The sequence below is a fragment of the Muntiacus reevesi genome, chromosome 2, assembly GCF_963930625.1.
Source record: "Muntiacus reevesi chromosome 2, mMunRee1.1, whole genome shotgun sequence".
NCBI lineage: Eukaryota > Metazoa > Chordata > Mammalia > Artiodactyla > Cervidae > Muntiacus > Muntiacus reevesi.
Genome location: NC_089250.1, coordinates 96,388,242 through 96,405,977, shown reverse-complemented (window position 1 = coordinate 96,405,977; position 17,736 = coordinate 96,388,242). Strand labels below are relative to the sequence as shown.

The 17,736-nt window shown below is 40.3% G+C and overlaps 1 protein-coding gene and 1 non-coding gene across 4 annotated transcripts in view; one reads left to right on the top strand and one right to left on the bottom strand.

Moving 5' to 3' along the window:
- Positions 1-17,736, top strand: part of RHOBTB1 (Rho related BTB domain containing 1) — a 77,384-nt gene that overhangs the window by 13,497 nt on the left and 46,151 nt on the right. The gene's annotated exons all lie outside the window — the stretch shown is intronic.
- On the bottom strand, positions 7,668-7,740 carry TRNAC-ACA (transfer RNA cysteine (anticodon ACA)). The gene has a single exon. It is a non-coding gene; the product is annotated as a tRNA-Cys (tRNA).

The following is a 17,736-nucleotide window of genomic DNA, read 5'->3' as shown; positions in this document are numbered from 1 at the left end:
TTCCATGTCCTGGCTATTATAAACAGTGCTGCGATGAACATTGGGGTGCACGTGTCTCTTTCAGATCTGGATTCCTCAGTGTGTATGCCCAGAAGTGGTATTGCTGGGTCATATGGCAGTTCTATTTCCAGTTTTTTAAGAAATCTCCACACTGTTTTCCATAGTGGCTGTACTAGTTTGCATTCCCTCCTGTGTTCTTTTTAGTTGAGAGCTTGAGTCAGAAAAAAACAGGTTTAACAGGCTCACTGTGATTTTTGAATGCATGGTTTTGAAAAACAATTTATGCATCACCAAAAATCATTTTTTTGTGTGATTGGAGTGTACCAGGGTATTTTTAGTAGAATTAACAATCAAAGGTAGGACTTTCCTGGTGGTCTGGTGGTTAAGACTGCACTCCCAATGCAGGGGGCCCGGATTCAACCCCTGGTCAGGGAACTAGATTCTGTATGCCGCAACTAAATATCGCACATGCAGCAACAAAGATACTGTGTGCCACAATTAAGACCCAGTGCAGCCAATAATTTTTTAAAAAGAAACCAAGGTTATACGTATGTAATTGTTACCTTTTTTAAAAGCTAAAATCCTTTTTCCATTAGAGAATTAATATAGCTAAGAATATTATTCAGTCACAAAAAGGAATGAAATACTAGCACATGACTGAACTTGAAAACATGATGCTGAACAGAAGACGATGGACACAGAAGGCCATATGTTGTATGGTTCCATTTATAAGAAATGTCCAGAGCAGGAAAATATGTAGTGACGGGAAGTAAATTCATGTTTTCCAGAGCTGGAGAGAGGAGGGAATGAGAATGTCTGCTAATTGACACAAGGTGTCTTTTGGGGGTGATGAAAATGTCCTAAAATTAAACAGTGGGACAAGGTGTACAACTTTGAGAATATAATAAAAACCTCTGAATTGCACATTTGAAAAGGGTGAATTTTATGGTACATAAATATTATTTCAGTTCATTGCAAAGAGGTAATACATATGCACTGTAGAAAATTTGGAAACTAGGAAAGTAGAAAACTAGCAACAGGTTATAGCCCGATTCAGTTCAGTCACTCAGTCGTGTCCAACTCTTTGCAACCCCGTGGACTGCAGCATGGCAGGCTTCCCTGCCCATCACCAATTATTATTATATTTGTAGCCCGATTATTCAGCTACAATCACTGTTATTAGTTTAGTGTACTTCCTTCCAATTTTTTTTCTGTGTATCATTGCAGAAGGAGGAGACTGGTATTGCTTCCCTTTAGATGACAGTTCAGTTCAGTCACTCAGTCGTGTCCAACTCTGCATCCCCATGGACTGTAGCACGCCAGGCTTCCCTGTCCTTCACCAACTCCCAGAGCTTGCTCAAACTCATGTCCATCAAGTCGGTGATGCCATCCAACTATCTCATCCTCTGTCATCCCCTTCTCCTCCTGCCTTCAGTCTTTCCCAGCATCAAGGTCTTTTTTCAGTGAGTCAGTTCTTCGAATCAGGTGGCCAAAGTATTAGAGCTTCAGCATCACTTCTTCCAATGAATATTCACGACTGATTTCCTTTAGGATGGACTGGTTGGATCTCCTTGCTGTCCAAGGGACTCTCAAGAGTCTTCTCCAACACCACAGTTCCAAAGCATCAATTCTTTAGCACTCAGCTTTATAGTCCAACTCTCACATCCATATATGACTACTGGAAAAACCATCACTTTGACTAGACAGACCTTTGTCAGCAAAGTTATGTCTCTGCTTTTTAATATGCTGTCTAGGTTGGTCATAGCTTTTCTTCCAAAGAGCAAGCATCTTTTAATTTCATGGCTGCAGTCACCATCTGCAGTGATTTTCTAGCCCCCAAAATAAAGTCTGTCACTGTTTCTCCATTTATTTGCCAAGAAGTGATGGCACCAGATGCCATGATCTTAGTTTTCTGAATGCTGAGTTTTAAGCCAGCCTTTTCACTCTCCTCTTTCACTTTCGTCAAGAGGCTCTTCAGTTCTTCGCTTTCTGCCATAAGGGTGGTGTCATCTGCATTTATAAGGTTATTGATATTTCTCCCAGCAATCTTGATTCCAGATTGTGCTTCATCCAGCCCGGCATTTCTTATGATGTACTCTGCATATAAGTTAAATAAGCAGGGTGACAATATACAGCCTCAACATACTCCTTTCCAATTTGGAACCAGTCTGTTGTTCCATGTCCAGTTCTAACTTGCTTCTTGACCTGCATACAGATTTCTCAGAAGGTAGGTCGGGTGGTCTGATATTCCCATCTCTTTAAGAATTTTCCAAAAAAAGAATTTTCCACAGGGACACAATTACTAAATTTTAAGTATTCACATACTAATATCCAAAAGAAGTGTGGGTCCCCAAGGAAGATCCATCCCACTGGTTGAGAGGAATGCACATGAGAGAAACAAAGAGCAATGATCAGCCCTGTGAGGGAGATGAAGCAACATCTGAAGGGACAAGATCTGAGGTCCTGAGAGGCAAAAAGATAGATTTGAGCTCTTCAGGGAAACATTCCAAAGAGACTTCTTAAAAGTTTTGCTTCAAGATGCCTGATAAATTACATAGATCACAGTTCTGTATTCCTAAATACCCATATTGTTTTCACAGCTTAGTGAAAGTCACATTTTTGTTTCTTTTAGATGCGTCCGTGTGCTAAGATGATACTTAGGGTAAGACAATGATGAGCCTCAATTTTAATTGTTACTTATATTTGTTTATTTTATGTAGTTTTCATCAACTGTATTTCAGATCATGACCTTGTACTTTCCACTCTGTGGTGTAACATTAGCACTTCTATTATTGCAAACTCAATGTAAACATAATTTTAAATAATGACAGTCTTAATAGATAAGACTGACTGAGTGTTCTTTTGATGGCTGGCATAGTGATTAAAATATTTTACAAGCATTGTCTAATTTCATCTTTACAACAGTTCATTGAAGGAGGTAATTATCCCCAGTTTACAGATAAGGAAATAGAGACTTAGATTAAGTAATTTGCCCAAGACCATTTACGAAGGACCTTAATTAATTATTCCCTGACTTGTCATAGATTTAGGTGGTTGCCAGTATTTCCTTATTCTTAATAAAGATGTGATCAATCTATTTTCTTTTAAAACATTTTTCCATTTATAAAGCTATTTCCTCAGATGGGTTTTTTTTTTTAATTTCCAAGTTTAAGTTTATTTTTTATTACTGTCTTGCCATCATAAAACCTTTCCTCTTAACTTTTATATTTACTTTTTTGTGGCTAGAGAATTTGATTGAAATAACATGTTTGGGGGAATATTTGTCCTTATGATCGGTCTCTAGAGAGCCAAGTTTTGTAAATGTGCTAAGAACACTTGAAAGCACTCTCTCATAGATTTTTTAAAATTGGGTTGTCTGTTAACTCAGTCCCACTTTTTATGCTATTCAAGTCTTCCATGTATTGTTTTTACTTTTGCTTTCATCATATGCTACCGATTCTGATTTGTCATCTCATGTGTCAGTTATTTGCATTGATTTCTTCTTATTATTATAGAGCTTGTCTTGTTATTACATGCCTTCTAGTATATGAAGTTCATTATTGCTGCTCTGCTTTTACTATGCATTGACCTTTTTAACCTTTTAATTATCTTTTACAGATAATTTTTCTATGTAAATTTGAAACCAAAATCTAAATAAGTGTAGACTGGTCTTATATTCCCAGTTGGTTTTGGTTTTCACAGTTCTTTAAAACTGAAATGCCCATTAAAAAAAATTTTTTTTAATTATCTCTGAGTGTTTTGGCAAGTATCTTTGAGCAGTTTAATTCCTTAAAGCATTTGAGTTTTTGCCCCCTGAGTCTTTGCTATCTAAAAATAACTATGTTACCTTCACATCAGTATTAATTTGACCTGATTCAGAAATGTGTTAGTCTGTCCTTTTTCTTTGAAAGCTGTACATGTGTTTTTCTATTGTGTTAAAATAACATTGGTGAAGTGTATGGTCATCTGTGTTGTTATACCTTGATAGAAGTGTTTTTGGACATTAGTTTTAGAGCTTGTTTTGCTAAGATACTTAGAGGATTGTTGTTGTTGTTCAGTCGCCCGGTCGTGTCTGGCTGTTTGCAACCCCATGGGCGGTAGCACTCCAGGCCTCCCTGTCCCTATCTCCCAGAGTTTGTCCAAGTTCATGGTCATTGCATCGATGATGCCATCCAGCCATCTCTTTCTCTGACACACTCTTCTTCCCTCAGTCTTTCCCAGCATCAGGGACTTTTTCAATGAGTTGTCTATTTTCATCAGCTGACCAAAATACTGAAGCTTCAGCATCAGTCTTTCCAGTGAATACTCAGTGTTGATCTCCCTTAAGATTGACTGGTCTGATCTCCTTGCTCTCCAAGGGATTTTCAGGAGTCTTCTCCAGCACCACAGTTCAAAGGCATCAATTCTTTGGTGCTCTGCCTTCTTTATCATACAGCTCCCATAACCATATGTGACCACTGGGAAGACCATAGCCTTGACTATACAGACCTTTGTCAGCAGAGAAAGGTCTGTTTTTCAACACAATGTCTAGGTTTCTCATTGCTTTCCTGCCCAGAAGCAATGATCTGATTTCATGGCTGCAGTCACTGTCTGCAGTGATTTTGGAGTCCAAGAAGAGGAAATCTGTCACTGCTTCCACCTTTTCCACTTCTATTTGCCATGCAGTACTGGAGCTGAATTCCATGATCTTAGTTTTTTAATATTTAGTCTTAAGCCAGCTCTTTCACACGCTGCCTTCGCCCTCATCAAGAAGCTGTTTAGTTCCTCTTCGCTTTCTACCATCAGAGTGGTATTATTCACATATCTGAGGTTGTTGATGTATAATTGTATAGTAATCTGACAATTATTATACAGTTATTTTTTGCTGAAGGATGTATACACTTGGAGTCTTCTTTTTCTCCTTTGTGTCCCCACTACACCCTCCTTTTACTATTAGGAAAATTTTGTTCTACTAAGTCACATTTTGCAACCTATTTCTTCAAGAACCCTACTATCTAAGAGATTGTTCTTCAACAGTTAACATCTTATCTAATATCTTCTGTTACAACATTTTCAGATGGCCTTCCATCTATATGTAGAGTTTCTTATGTTTACCCTCTACCTCACTAGTTCATTTTACTGCCTTTTCAAGGCTGCTATTGACTATTGCCAGTGGTTTGTGGAGAAGGAAATGGCACCCCACTCCAGTACTCTTGCCTGGAGAATCCCATGGACAGAGGAGCCTGGTAGGCTACAGTCCATGGGATTGCTAAGAGTCAGACACAACTGAGCAACTTCACTTTCACTTTTCACTTTCATGCATTGGAGAAAGAAATGGCAACCTACTCCAGTATTCTTGCCTGAAGAATCCCAGGGACAGAGGAGTCTGGTGGGCTGCCATCTGTGGGGTCGCACAGAGTCAGGCATGACTGAAGCGACTTAGCAGCAGCAGAAGCAGTATGGTTTTGAATGTGGCTATCCTGTATTTCGGGCTTCCCAGGTAACTTAGTGGTAAAGACTCTTCCTGCCAATACAAGAGATGTAGATTTGATCCCTGGGTCAAGAAGATCCCCTGGAGAAGGAAATGGTGACCCACTCCAGTATTCCTGCCTGGGAAATCCCATGGACAGAGGAGCCTGGCGGGCTACAGTCCATGGAATCACAAGAGTCAGACACAACTTAGTGACTAAACAACAAATCCTATATTTACTTTATACATAGCCTTTACTTATCATGTCCTATCGCCTACTTACAGCCTCATCTGCTTTTAGTATAGCTGCATTGTCTTTTTTTGCATGATCAAATATATGGATAGGATTTTTTTAAATTTTTCTTCTGCTTCTTAGAACATATCTACTTCAGTAGACAACTTTTCTCTCTGTCTTTAGCTAATTTCTTGCACCTTTCTATGTCCAGGCTTTTAATAGACCACATATTGAGTGATCTCTGTGTACTCCATCCATATTAGAAAGGATTTATGCTGGCCAAAGATTGAAGTATATATGAACATTCCAAATGCTTGGATGAACTTAAATTTGTCAGAGACCAAAACAGAACTCTATAGAGACCCAGGAGCCCACCCAGCCCCTAGCGGACAAGCAAAGCTATTCAGTTTGGTTTGGGTTGAAAGAACTTAGGAGGGTGAGATAGGACTTCGGTGAGGAATGTCACCACTGAAGATACACCGACGTGCAGCCTTAGGGGTTGTACCCCCTCACCCTACTCCCTCTGGCTTCAACCTCTCAAGATCAATCACTCCCGTTTGCAGTGTCAGAACTGAAACTGCCTGGTTGAGCAGGCTGGAAGAATCAGAAACCAGTCTATCCCACGCTCAGTGCTGTGTTCCTGCCCATCCTCGGGAAGGGGCAGCGATATTGCAGCCTGCCGGTTTCACAATGACTCTAGCAGCTCTGCTATCTCCTCTTTCCACCCTGTCCCAGTGAGTCCAGCTTACATCACTCCAGATCACAGGCATCTGTGGCAAAGAGCTTCCTGCTTCCCTCCAGGCCGTAGAAATGGGCAATCTGTTGGTCATCAGCAACCTTCTCATTTGGCTCCATGGAGGTGAATCTGGGCAGAGATCTTTCCAGTTTCTGGTATACGTTTACTCCTTATTCTTAGTTTCTGGCACTGTTTTGGAGTCTGCTCTCTATACAGAATAAGGTAAATTCTAGTGGGACCTGGCTAGAGGGGGATCCAAAGCATCTGATCATTCATAGCTAACTTGCACTTGAAGTCCAGCTAGTTACCTTGTGTGACATGGCTCCTTTAGACATAGATTGAACTCTGTCTTCCAGACTGATTTTCGTATCAGTTATAAATCTTTCTCCCTATGTAGTGTCTGCATATGCCTCCCTTCTCCCCTTCTTTTCTAGCCAAGCAGTAACTCACCAAAAAGAGTTGATATTCCCTTGAATTAGGATGCCAAAGTCTAAAAACGGATGAGAACTTTATGAGACCCTTATATGTAAATACTACCAAGATTCATAAATTGACTCTGGGCACTAGAGCACAGTGAAAGGCCACGTTCCTTTATTTTTCTAAATCAGATTCAGCCCTAAGCCACTCCTCTTTGCCCGTATCTGGGCTCCTCCCTACCCCCTGCCTTCCTATTTGGTGGAGGGGCCTGGACCTTGGTCCGTGGTGGTTCCCATGGTTACTGATGCTCTTCCTGCTGGGGTAGCCATGGCTGGTGCAGTGCCATCTGTCAGACACTGCTCTCGTGATGGGCCACACAGACGTCCCTCAGCGTGTTCCTCTGCAGGCTTAGCCACACGCTGCAGCTTTCGAGGCCACAGGCTTAATGATCAGTCACCAGAGACAGCCAAATGCCAGGTCTCTGCCAGCCCCATGTGGAAGGTTTCCTAAGGAAGCTGGAGTAAGTGTTTTTGTGTATATAGCTGAACAAATATTTATGGCAGGCCATGTATGGCCAAGGCACTGTGAAAAGATCTGAGGATTAAAAGGTGATTAACAGTCTCTGTTGTCAAAGGTGCATAACCTTGATGAGATGGAAATGAGACACATATAAGGCTAATTGTCAGTATTGCAAAGGAAGTGAAGTGAAGTCACTCAGTCGTGTCTGACTCTTTGTGACCCGATGGACTGTAGCCTAACAGGCTCCTCTGTCCATGGGATTTTCCAGGCAAGAATACTAGAGTGGGATGTCATTTCCTTCTCCAGGAGATATTCCTGACCCAGGGATTGAACCTGGGTCTCCTGCATTGTAGGCAGACGCTTTACCATCTGAGCTACCAGGGAAGTCCCAAAGGAGAATTTGATAAATACCATAGGAAACAGGATAAAAGGAGAATGTGGTAAGTGCATCTGCTTCCAAAATGGACTTGAATCTTCGCTTTGGTCCATCTCTGCCGATTCCATCCTCGTCACAGCCACTATTTTTCCCTCTTGGACAATATAGGAGCTTTCTAAGCTGGGCCTCTGCCACTGTTCAGAATCCAACCCCATGCTCTCCACACAGCAGTCTCAATGATACTAGTGATACTTTTAATTTAGCTTTTAAAATATTAATTTATCTGTCTGTGCCAGGTCTTAGTTGCCCTGTGTGGGATCTAATTCCCCGACCAGGAATCAAACTCGGGCCCCCTGCATTGGGAGTCTTAGCCGCTGGACCACCAGAGAAGTCTCTGGTGGTACTTTTTTTAAAAGCAAATGAGAACCTGTTACTCCCCTGCTGAAAACCCTTCAGTGGCTTCTCACTGCACTGAGAATGAAATCCAAACTCCGGACTGTGGCCTCAAAGGCCATGAATGATCTGAGCCCTGTCTGCCCAGCAGCCTTCCCTCTTCCCAGTTCCCTCCACTCAAGCTTTTCCACCCATTTCCCATCTCATGACCAGGCCATTCTGATTGTTTAGAGAGGAGCAGGGGGCCTCCTCCTGGAGGCCTCCCACCCATCATTTTCTCCCTTAACACCTTTGGTTTTCCCTGAAGGAGTTTATCAAATGCACAATGGTATCCCCCATTCAGTGATCTCTCCCTACCTGATCGTGAGGTCTGTGGGGTCAGCACCCACCCTGGCCTGTCTGCTGGTGTGCACCTGTAGGCCTGGCGCTCACTAAGTGCAGCCTCTGTTTCTTTAACCAAGACAGCCCAAGGCCTACAAAATGTTTCAGTGGATGGATCAAGGGCACAAGAAATAATGGCATAATCAACATTGTCAAAGGCCATGCTACACAGCATATTTGTAGGCAAAAGTAGTCCGGAATCTCTCAGACATAGCACACACTTTACTTTTGGTGGTTTTGAATCCTACCCTGGAATTTGTATGCATATTTTAAGCTGTTTCAGTCATTGCTTTTTTTTTTAATTGAGACAGTTTTTATTAAGGGCAGTCAGTAGAAGAAGTAGTTTATTTCTAATCCTGGCCCATTTCCTCACTGACATGGAGTTTCAAAAAATGAGAGCATGATCTGGTGTAGGTCATTACAGGGCTCTGCTGAGAAGGAGTGAATGTTTTAAAAAGTGTCTCTGTATTATTTGTATTCCCGAACTTCTCTGCAGTGCTCTTTTGGTTACTTAATCTCTTTTTTGTTTTGATCAAAACTTTCAATTGAACAAATATTGCTGATTGGAATGATGAAAGGCAATATTATCCTGGAGATATTTTTTAGTGAAGTTTTGATTTAAAGAAGCCCAGCCCAGCTCTGACTGTCTCTTTCCCAGGTCTGGACCTATTCTCTGTTCCAGCTGAGATGTTTATATAATGCATAAGGCTGCTCCTGCCTGACTAGGACTGGTGATTAAGAGCTCAGGATAATGAAATCGGCACAGTTGAAACTTGGCTGTTGGCTATAGTTATTATGCAACGCCTAACATTTCCCTTTTGTTTCTGCCAATAATATAAAATTCTCAGTCTTTCTTTCAGAGCTAACTCTCCAAAGACGCTCAAATTTGTTCCACTAGGATTTTTAATGACCAAGTTAAATTATTTCTTAAAGTTCAGAGTATATGCTTTTCTAAAGGACAAGAAAATTTAGTGGCTGTGCAGTTGCCCTGTTCAAACTGTCAAAAATAGCTGAATGGAGCTTGAAGTACAAAGGCCCCTCTATGGTCTAAGATAAAATGTCTAAGCAGACTGCTCATCTGGCCTTGATTACAGTAGCAAATATAACAGGAGACATGGCAAAAGTGACAGTAAGAGGCAGCATATTCTAATAGTGGAGTAATGTGGAGCAATTAGGAGATGCTTAGTGACGCATCTTAGACAAATGGTCAACCTTTCCCTACCCATCGTCTCTAAGATCTGAATTTCTAGTGTCACAAGAGAATTGCACCCTTACCGAAATTCAAATAGTGACCCTATACTAATGTGCACTCATTTGGAACAAGAAGGATTATCTTGAGTTTTATGAGCCACAGCACCCCCAAATTACTCAGTTATGGAGCTAAGATTCTGATAGTCATCTAGCTGTCGTGTAATTGGGGAAGTGAATGTGCCTGACTCTTCCTGAGAACCTGTTTCTTAAGAATAGGACACTGTGTAGACCATCATCTCAAGGACTCAAGGTGAGGCGTAGGGCAACCACCACAGGGAGGAAACACTTGGAAGAGGAGCCTAGGGCAGCGAAGGTCATGTTAGGCTGCATCTCTGTTTCTCCATGGTTGGCCCTGGAAGAATCACAAGTATACTGGGGACCCATGGACCAGAGAGAGCAGACAGAGGAACATGGACCAGAGAGAGCAGAAGAGGGACACTGTATGCTCATATATTCCAGGCACTTTGGTGTATGACATTGGGTTGGCCAAAAGTTTTGTTTGGGTTCTTCTATAAGACACTATGGAAAAAATTTGAATAAACTTTTTGGCCAACCTAATAGTACCCCCAGAAATACCTGATGATTCATTCATTTAGTGCATAAGATGGGCACTTTGATGTAACAACCTCAGGAAAAAGATAAAAAGGTCACAAACCACCATTCAGTGATTTGCTAATATAAGAAAAAAATGAGTGAAAGAGAAACAAGAGTATTTGTGTTTTCCATTGCTTCTCCTAAAGTCATTTATTGATACAGAGGGGAAAGAAATTTAGTCTGTGGGGAGGTGGGGCAATAAGGAAAACTTTTTAGAGGAGGAATATCTGAGTTGGGCTTCCCAGGTGGTGCTAGTGGTACAGACCCTGCCTGCCAATGCAAGAGACATAAGAGATGTGGGTTGGATCCCTGGGTTGGGAAGATACCCTGGAGGAGGGCATGGCAACCGACTCCAGTATTCTTGCCTGAAGAATCCCATGGACAGAGGAGCCTGGAGGGCTACAGTCAGAAGGGTTGCAAAGAGTTGGGCATGACTGAAGCGACTTAGCACAATATCTGAGTAAGATTTTGGGGAATGAATAGAATGCACCAGGCAGATGAGGAAGAGTAGAGGTACAAACAATGTTTAGAATTCTGAGAGTCATTCTGTGTGGCTAAAGCAAGCTGTGGTAGTTTCCTATTGCTGCTCTAACAAATTACCAAAAGTTAAATGTCTTAAACCAACAGATTTGTTGTCTTACAGTCCTAGAGGTCAGAAGAGTGAAATGGGTCTCACTGTGGTAAAGTCAAGGTGTTCCTGCTGGAGGCTCTAGGGAAGAAGCTATTTCCTTACCTGTTTCACCTTCTGAAGATTACCTGTATTTCTTGGCTTAAAAGTCATGATGACTTCTTCAAAATCATCTTCTATTTCTCTCTGATTCCAAGCTTTTGCTTCCTTATTTCACCTGTGAAGGAAGCTTGTGATTACACTGGGCCTTTACACAGCTAGCCCAGGATAATCCCCTTATAGTAAGGTCAACTGATTAGCAACCTTAATTCCATCTGCTACCCTGATTCCCACATGCCATGTAACAGAACATATTCATAGCCCCCGGAGATGTCAACCACAGACATCTTTGATGAACCATTATTCTGCCTACTATGCATGTAGTACAGAAAGTTGAGGGTGATGGTGTGGAGAAGAGTTGGCATGATTCATCAACCCTAGGTTGAAAAGATCATCCCAAAGGTGCCTATAATTAAATATATATTAATTATATATATATATGTAATATATATAGGATATATATATGGGCTTCCCTGGTGGCTCAGTGGTAAAGAATTCACCTGCCAATGCAGGAGATGTGGACTTGATCCCTGGGTCAGGGATATCCTCTAGAGAAGGAAATGCAACAACCCATTCCAGTATTCTTGTCTGGAAAATCCCATGGACAGAGGAGCCTCGCAGGCCACTGTCCAGAGGTTTGCAATAGAGTCAGACACAACTTAGCGACTAAACAACAACAAACAGCTCTATGTATGTGGTATATTTTAAATGGAGAAGTCAGGGTTCTGGAGGTCTTCCTAAAGTATGATGTGCATGATTCAGTTAACTATTGCTATGTAACAAACCACCCCAAAACTTGGTGGCTTAAACAACAGTTTATTATTTGTTATGATTCTGTAGGTTGGCCAGGTGGTTTATCAGTTGGTTTCACCCAGGTTCATTCATAAAGCGACATTCAGCTGGAGGGTTGGCTGGCCTAGAAGATCCAAGATGACCTCACATTTTGTGTCCTTTGGTGATGGCCAACAGCCAAGCTGCTTCGGTCTTCCTCACTGAATTCTTATCTTCTGCTGGGCAGGCCTCAAAACCTTGCTCCATCAGCATGCAGGACCTGTTGATTCCAAAACTTGATTCCAAAACTCACACAGTATCACATTCATCACATTCTTTTGAGTTGGACCAGGAAGTCACTTAGTTAAGAGGTAGGGAAATAGATTCTAGCTCTTCATGGGAGTTGCTGCTGCGGCCAAATTTCACACAGCATAGGCTGTAAAGATAGGGAGTTTTGCTCTGAGAGCAGAATCTTGAGATTGGAGATTTCAGAGGTAAAGTGTTTCTGGATGATGACAGTATCTGGCACGTGGCTAAAAGCTATGCATGGCTCAAGTAGAGTGCGCTGAATGTCACTGTCACTGAAGAGGTGAAGAAGCTGTGAGGCTGGGTATGGGCTGCATCATCCTGTGCACACAATAAGAAGACCAAGTTGCTGGTGAATGTGGAAGAGTGATGCAAAGTCTAGCACATGACAGTGATAATGGCAGGGGCTAGATAACCAAGCAAGGTGGGATAACTCGATGGGCAGAAGATCAAGACCACACTGTTCCAAGTCAGCCTTGTGGAGGGAGGCTAGTATGCAGAGCAGGAGCTCAGCCTTCACTCCCCAACCTCCACGATGTCTTACTCATGTACCAGGGTTTTTTAATGTTGAAGTATAGTTGATTTACAATGCTGTGTTAGTTTTAGTTATACAACAAAGTGATTCACTTATACATATATATATATGTTTGTGTGTATGTATTCTGTTTCAGATTCTTTTCCATTTTAAGTTATTACAAGATATTGAATATAGCTCCCTGTGCTATACAGTATGTCCTTGTTGTTTATCAATTCTGTATATAGTAATGTGTATCTGTTAATCCCAAACTCCTATCTTATCCCTTCTTCCCACCTTTCCCTCTGGGTACCTGTAAGTTTGTTTTGTATATCTGTGAGTCTATTTCAGTTTTGTAAAGAAGTTCATTTATATCACTTTTTTTAGATTCCAGGTAGAAGTGATACCATGATACTTGTCTTCTTCTGTCTGACTTACTTCACTTAGTATGATGATCTCTAGGTCCATCCATGTTGCTGCAAATGGCATTATATCACTCTTTTTGACAGCTAAGTAATATTCCATTGTGAGAGAGAGAGTGTGTGTGTGTGTGTGTGCGTGCACGTATACACACACTTCTTTATATCCATTCATCTGCTGATAGACACAACTTAGGTTGCTTCCATGTCTTGGCTACTGAAAATAGTGCTGCTATGAACATTTGGGGTGCACGTATCTTTGCAAATTAGAGTTTTCATCTTTTTGAGATATATGCCCAGAATTGGGATTGCTGGATCATATGATAACTCTGTTTTTAGTTTTTTTTAGGAAACTCCATACTGTTTTCCATAGGGATTGCACCAATTTACATTCCCACTAGTAGTATAGGAGAGTTCATCCTCTCTAATATTTATTATATGTAGACTTTTGATGATGGCCTTTCTGACTGGCATCACCAACATAATGGACATGGGTTTGGGTGGACTCCGGGAGTTGGTGATGGACAGGGAGGCCTGGCGTGCTGCAGTTCATGGGGTCGCAAAGAGTTGGACACAACTGAGCGACTGAACTGAACTGATTCTGACTGGTGTGAGTTGATACCTCATTGTAGTTTTGATTTGAATTTTTCTAATAATTAGTGATGTTGCACATCTTTTCATAAGCCTGTTGGTCACCTGTATGTCTTCTTTGTAGAAGTCTCTATTTAGATATTCTGCCCATTTTTTGATTTTTTTTTGAACATATATTGAGCTGTACGAGCTATTTGTATATTTTGGAAATTTGTCCCTTATTGATCACATCATTTTCAGATAATTTCTCTTAATCTGTAGATTGTCTTTTTGGTTTGTTTATGGTTTCCTTTGCTGTATAAAAGCTTGTAAGTTAGTTTAGATCTCATTTGTTTATTTTTGCTTTTATTTCTTTTGCCTTGGGAAACTGACCTAAGAAAACATTGCTATGATTTATGTCAGAGAATGTATTGCCTATGTTCTCTTCTAGAAGTTTTATGGTGTCATGTCTTTTTTTAAGTCTTTAAGCCATTTTGAGCTAATCTTAGTGTTTGGATGAGGGACTGTTCCTTTTTGTTTATTTGTTTATTTTCAGCTGCCCTGGGTCTTCATTGCGGCATGGGCTTTCTCTCGTTGCAGCGAGCAGGGGCACCTCTTAATTGTAGTGCACGAGCTTCTCACTGCGATAGCTTCTCTTGTTGCGGATCAAGGCTCTAGGATGTGCCAGCTTTGCATGGGCTCAGTACTTGTGGCACAGGGGCTTAGTTGCCAGACAGCATGTGGAATCTTCCTAGACCAGGGATTGAACCTGTGTTCCCTGCATTGGCAGGTGGATTCTTCTTTTAATGGGGACTTCAGCAAATGTTTTATGTTTTTAAATTTTATTTTATTTTTAACTGGAAGATAATTGCTTTACAATATTGTGTTGGTTTCTGCCGTACAACAAGGTAAGTGAGTCATAAGTATACATATGTTCCTTCCCTCCTGAACCTCTCTCCCACCCCCACGCGATCCCACTCCTCTAGGTCATCACAGAACACCAGGCTGAGCTCCCTGTGTTACACGGCAGCTTCCCACTGGCTATCTGCTTTACATGTGGTAGTGTATGTGGTTCATTGCTGTTCTCTCAATCCATCCCACCCTCTCCTTGCCCCACCACGTCCACAAGTCCGATCTTTATGTCTGCATCTCTGTTCCTGCCCTGAAAATAGGTTCATCAATAACCATTTTTCTAGTTCATACATATGTGTTAATATATGACATTTGTTTTTCTCTTTCTGACTGACTTCACTTTGTATAACAGGCTCTAGGTTCATCCACCTCACTAGAACTGGATCAAATTCATTCCTTTTTATGGTTGAGTAATATTCCACTGTATATACATACAACAATTTCTTTATCCATTCCTCTGTCAATGGACACCTGGGTTACTTCTATGTCCTAACTATTGTAAATAGTACTGGTAGATGGATTCTTAACCACTGGACCACCAGGAAAGTCTGAGGGAGTGTTCTAATTTCACTGACTTACATGTGGCTCTTCCAGCTTTCCCAACACCACTTGCCAAAGAGACTGTCTTTTCTCCATTGTATATTTTTGCCTCCTTTGTCAAAGATTGACTGCAGGTTTGTGGGTTCATTACTGGGCTCTCTATTCTACACAGAATAGAGCTTTTTGTGCCAATACCACACCACTTTAATTACTGTAGCTTTGTAGTATTATCTAAAGTCTGGGAAGGATATGCCTCCCTCTTTGTTCTTTTTCCTCAATTGCTTTGGCAATTCTGGGTCTTTTGTGGCTCCATATAAATGTTAGGATTATTTGCTGTAGTTATGTGAAAAATTTGATAGGGATTGCAATAAATCCATAGTTTGCTTTGGATGGTATGGTCATTTTAACAATATTAATTCTTCCAATTCCAAGGCCATGGAATATCTTCCCATTTCTTTCAGTCATCTTCAGTTTCCTTTATGAGTGTTTTACCGTTCTTGAGAGTGTAAGTCTTCCACCTCCTCTGTCAGGTTTATTCCTAGGTTTTGTTTTGTTGTTTTGGGGGGCATTTTTTTTTTTGGACATGATGTTAAAAGTGATTTTTTTTTCTTTCTCTTTCTTTTATTGCATTGTTATTGTAAAGAAATGTAACAGTTGTATGTATATTAATCTTGTATCCTGCTACATTGCTGAATTTATTAGTTCTAATAGTTTTTGTGTGGAATCTTTCAGATTTTCATATAGAATAGCATGTTATCTACATATAATGACAGTTTTATCTCTTCCTTCCAATATGGACACTCCTTTATTTCTTTCTTTCTTTTTGTTGCTGTTGTCTGATTACTGTGGCTAGGACTTCCAATACTGCGTTAAACAAAAGTGGTGAGAGTTGGCATCCTTCTCTTGTTCCAAATTTTAGTGGGGAGGCTTTCAGTTTTTCACCACTGAGTATTATGTTGGCTGTGAGTTTGTCATAAATAGCTTTTATTATGTTGAGATATGTTCCCTCTATACCCACTTTTCTGAGAGGTTTTATCATGAGTGGATATTGAATTTTATCAGTTGCTTTTTCTGCATCTATTGAGATGATCTTTTGACTTTTGTCTTTTCTATTGTTGATGTGGTATAACACATTGATTTTACATATGCTGAACCATCCTTGTGACCCTAGGATGAATCCAACTTGGTCATGTTGTAGGATCCTTTTTTGTGTTTTTGGATTCAGTTTTCTAATATTTTGTTGAGGATTTTTGCATTTGTATCCATCAAGGATATTGGCCTATAACTTTTTGGTAGTGTCTTTGGTGATGGTGGCTTCATAGAATGACTTTGGGAGTGTTCCCTCCCCTTTAGTGTTTTGGTAGAGTTTGAGATGTTTCGATGTAAGTTCTTATTTATATTTTGGTAGAATTCCCTAGTGAAGCCATCCAGTCCTGGACTTTTGTTTGCAAGGAATTTTTTTTTTAATTACAGATTCTATTTCACTTTTGGTTGGTTCAGATTTTCTGTATCTTCTTGATTCAGTTTTGGTGGACTGTATGTTTCCATAAACTTGTCCATTTCTTCTAGGTTCTCCAGTTTGTTGGCATATAATTGTTTGTAGTAGTCTCTTATAGTTTTTTGTATTTCTGTGCTAACATGTTATTCCTCCTCTTGCATTTCTTATTTTATCACTTACTTGTTTTAAAATAAACTTTTTTTTAATTGAAGTGTAATTGCTTTACAGAATTTTGTTGTTTTCTGTCAAACATAAACATGAATCAGTCATAGGTATACATATGTCCCCTCCCTCTTGAAATAAACTTTTGACTTCAAAAAAGTGTATAAGTAGATTTTTAGATAGCATTTTAACTATCAGCCTTCATGTCCTGGAGAGTCGGTGAAAGTATGAAATCAGTTTCAAGTAGGTTTAATCTCACTCAAAACCTACTTGAAATTGATTTCATTCCTGGGTTGGGAAGAGCCGCTGGAGAAGGGGTAGGCTACCCACTGCAGTATTCTTGAGCTCCCCTGGTGGCTCAGATGGTAAAGAATCTGCCTACAGTCCATGGGGTCGCAAAGAATTGGACACTAGTGAGCAACTTTCACTTTCACTTTTTTTACAGAGCTCCCATGGTATCAGTCTCAGTTCTTCCCAGCTGTTCTTTTCCTTTGATACCTTCCTAATCTCCTCAGATATAGATTTAAAGGCAAAAGAGACCAGCAGGACTTATGGTAGTGAGATTTATTAACAATGTTAAATTAAATGCATATTTATTATTCTCTTCCCAGGTAAATAAAAATCAGAAACCAGATAGTCATTATCCAGATGGTCCTTAGAACTTATTCAATCATAAGAGTGCTAGATATGGATAAATTTGAGTCCATAACAAGCAAAGAAGGATACAATTGCATATTTTTATAATTATAATATTTGTTTATGTGTAACAGATGAATAATTGGTTTACAAGAATAGCATGAGTTTACATCTTTGACTGTGATTTCATACTCTTAAAGTACTTTTTAGATTGCTGCTAAATAAATTTCTACCCAAGAGGAAAGATTTGGAACCTCAGCTTTTGGAAATCCAGCACACTCTTCCTGGAAATGCCCCATGTAGAGTGCATGATCTGGGCTGAGAGGATTT